Source organism: Oxyura jamaicensis, chromosome 6 (genome assembly GCF_011077185.1).
Source record: "Oxyura jamaicensis isolate SHBP4307 breed ruddy duck chromosome 6, BPBGC_Ojam_1.0, whole genome shotgun sequence".
NCBI lineage: Eukaryota > Metazoa > Chordata > Aves > Anseriformes > Anatidae > Oxyura > Oxyura jamaicensis.
Window position 1 is genome coordinate 14,880,943 of NC_048898.1, and position 2,799 is coordinate 14,883,741.

General features: G+C 64.7%; 1 protein-coding gene across 5 annotated transcripts in view; it reads right to left on the minus strand.

The window, feature by feature from the left end:
- Positions 1-1,973, minus strand: part of KAT6B (lysine acetyltransferase 6B) — a 116,987-nt gene extending 115,014 nt beyond the window's left edge. For 2 of the 5 annotated variants that reach the window (XM_035329729.1, XM_035329728.1), the window contains exon 1: positions 97-225. The gene's annotated coding sequence lies outside the window, so the exon portion shown is untranslated. Of the gene's footprint in view, positions 1-96; positions 227-1,352; positions 1,571-1,732 lie in introns of those variants that run through there. The other 3 variants (XM_035329725.1, XM_035329723.1, XM_035329722.1) reach the window with 3 other exon arrangements.
- Between the last annotated feature and the right edge of the window lie 826 nt (positions 1,974-2,799).

Below are 2,799 nucleotides of genomic sequence, written 5' to 3' on the forward strand. Positions count from 1 at the left end.
GCGGCCGGGCCGCGCCGAGGCGGCCGCCCCCCGCGGCTGCGCTGCCCCCCCGCGGGCCGCTCCTCCCCCCGGCCGCCGCGCCCGGCCGCGCCTCACCTAGGCCGCCATTTTGTTTCGCCCCGTTGTGCCTGACGTGAGTCCGACATGACACTGATTGCAGCCCAATGGAGGCTCATTAAAACCTCACCTACCCGCCGCGCCCCGCCCACCGGCGCCCGCCATTGGGCCGCGCCGCGCACGCCGCGCCGCGATCATAGGCGGCGGGGCGGTGTCAATCAACCTGGACCGTCCCGCCCAGCAACCGGCCGGCCTCCTCCATTGGAAGACGGGGCGTGTCAATCAACGGGCACGCCCCTTCCTTCCACGCGCGGCCCCGCCCACTCCCGAGAAAGGGCGGTGCCGGAGGCCGCCATTGGCCGCCAGCGCCGCCACACAGCCGCCCGGCCCGCCTCGCTGCTGGGCCTCGCACGCCGGCGATTGGCCAGCGACCGCCGGCGGAGGAGGGAGCTCTCGCAAGCCCGCCCTCCCGTTGGCTGGCGCCGCCGTCCGTCTGGCTCCCCCCCCCCCGGCTCCGCTCCCCTCCCCCACCCGCCGCCGCCCCACCCGCTCGTGCCGCTGAAGTTAGTTGCGGAGCGAGACACCGGCGGCGGCCGCCTCGAGCAGCCCGGCACAGGGCGTGCGGGCGGGCGCGCGACACACAGCGCTCAGCAGCCCTCAATGCTCAGAGTCACGCGCGCGCCGCGGGTGCCGCCGGCCGCGCGGGCGGGCGGGAGCGGCGTGCTCGCAGCACAAGCCGCCCGAGGTGCCTGGCGCTGGCAGCCGCTTATCGCGCACACGCACGCCCCGCGCCGCCGAGGGAGGGGAGGAGGGGGGGAAACGGGGACGGCGACAATGACTGCCGGCTGCACGGCCGCACGCAGGTCCCTGCGAGTTTCGCCATGCGAGGCGCGGGGGCTCCTCTGTCAGCCCGCCTGCCGAGGAACAATCGCCGCCCGGGAGCGAGCGGGGGGCAGCACGCAGCACACAATCCCCCGCCTCGCTCCCTGCCTCCCCCCGCCGCCCCGCTCCCCCTCTGCCCACCCCAGCCATCGCCTCCCGCTGCTGCTCCCCCTCCCCTGCAAAGCGCAGAGCGTTGCGATGCATTTACCCAGCGCAAGTGCCTGCAAACACGTGCATCAGCCTCCAACGCAAAGGGGGAAAAAAAAAGTGCCCAGCCTAGTGACAAGCCCCCTGCGCTGCGAGAGGGGAGGGAAAGGGGGTTATTATGGTAAATTGCAGCCTGTCACCCGACGCACAACAAACCCCATCGCATGCTCCCTGTTATCCCCCACGTAAACTCCGGGGAGTCTGACCTCGGATGCAGGTTTCCCCCCTCTGCTCGCAATGACCTCCTTTCTCCGCCCGCGTGCGTTCCTGCAGCAGCGGTTCCTGCGGAATGTGCTGCCCCTGAAACGCGATCGCGGCTCCTCTCTCTCTCTCTCGCTCGCTCCTTCTCTGTCTCTCGCTCGCTCGCTCTCTCTCCTGGCTGCGAGCGGAGCCAGGAACACAACAACAACACAGCCTCCCCCCACCCCCTTCCCCAAACACACACACACGGAGGGGACCCAGCCAGGAGAGCCAGACGAGCCGGGGAGGGGGTGGAGGGAATCCCCAGCCAGCGGACTGATTGCACCAGTTACCTTCTCTAAGCCCCCTCGCGAGGGGGGGAAGAAGATGAACACAGAGAGAATACCTTGTCTCCCCTCCTCCTCCTCCGCGGGGCTCCTCTTCTCCCTCCAAAACACTAAGGGGTGGACGGGCAGATCAGACGCGAGCCCTCGGCTCGCGGCGGGGGAGGGGGGCCGCACGAACAATTAGCGTTAATTTAGAAATTAAACCAGAAACCCACCCCGAACCTCCAGCCTCCCCGGCGCTGAGCGGACGCAGATTGCGAGGACTGGTGCTAAGACACAGGACCTGATAACAGCTAATTGAAAGGTTAATCTACATAGGCTGTGACAGAAGAGGTCCCTCCCCACTTTTTTTATCTGCTGTTGGCAAGTGGGAAATTGAGCTCCCCCCACCTTTCTCCCTCAAAAATAAATAAATAAATAAATAAAAAATAGGAGAGGGAGAGAAGGGGTTGGGAAGGCAATAAAGTTTGGGGGAGGCGCGGCCCCGCGGCGGCGGCTGTTGAGGGCTGAGGGACGGGGCGGGAAGGCGGCCTGAGGGGAGGCGGCCGCCCGGGGGGCCCGGCGCCGAGCTCGAGGGTGCTGAGGGGCTTTCGTCCACCCTGAGGGGGTTAAAACGTCTCTGTTGGAGCACCAACGCTGGCAGGTCCTTCCTCGAGGGCCTGGGCGATTCCTCGGTCGGAGGGAAGCATAGTTCGGCTGTGGGATGAAAGGAAGGTGAACGATTTACAGATGTCCTCCCATCGAGACTGTTGCAATGAGATGTTATGAGGAAGGTGTTTTAAAGGACAAGGTGGTGAAGCACACAGACTTAAAACTAGTTTCAGCCTTTTCTCCATGCCATCTTGAGCCACGCTGCCAAAGGCCATGAAACATGTTGAAGTCTAAAATACCCAAGATGTTTTTCTCAGTTATGGTGAGCAAATACCCCTTCTCACTGAACTATGGGGTGACAAAATACCATAGGGTGTGGTACCAGTCAAGAGAGGGAAAGGTGGTCTTACCTACCTGGACATCTACTCAACTAAGCACCGTGAGGTGCTAGGCGTGCTCCCCATCCTCCCAAACCTGAACCGTGACCATCTCAGGGGTCCCCAAGGCATCCTTTTCCACGCATTGCGGGTGATGT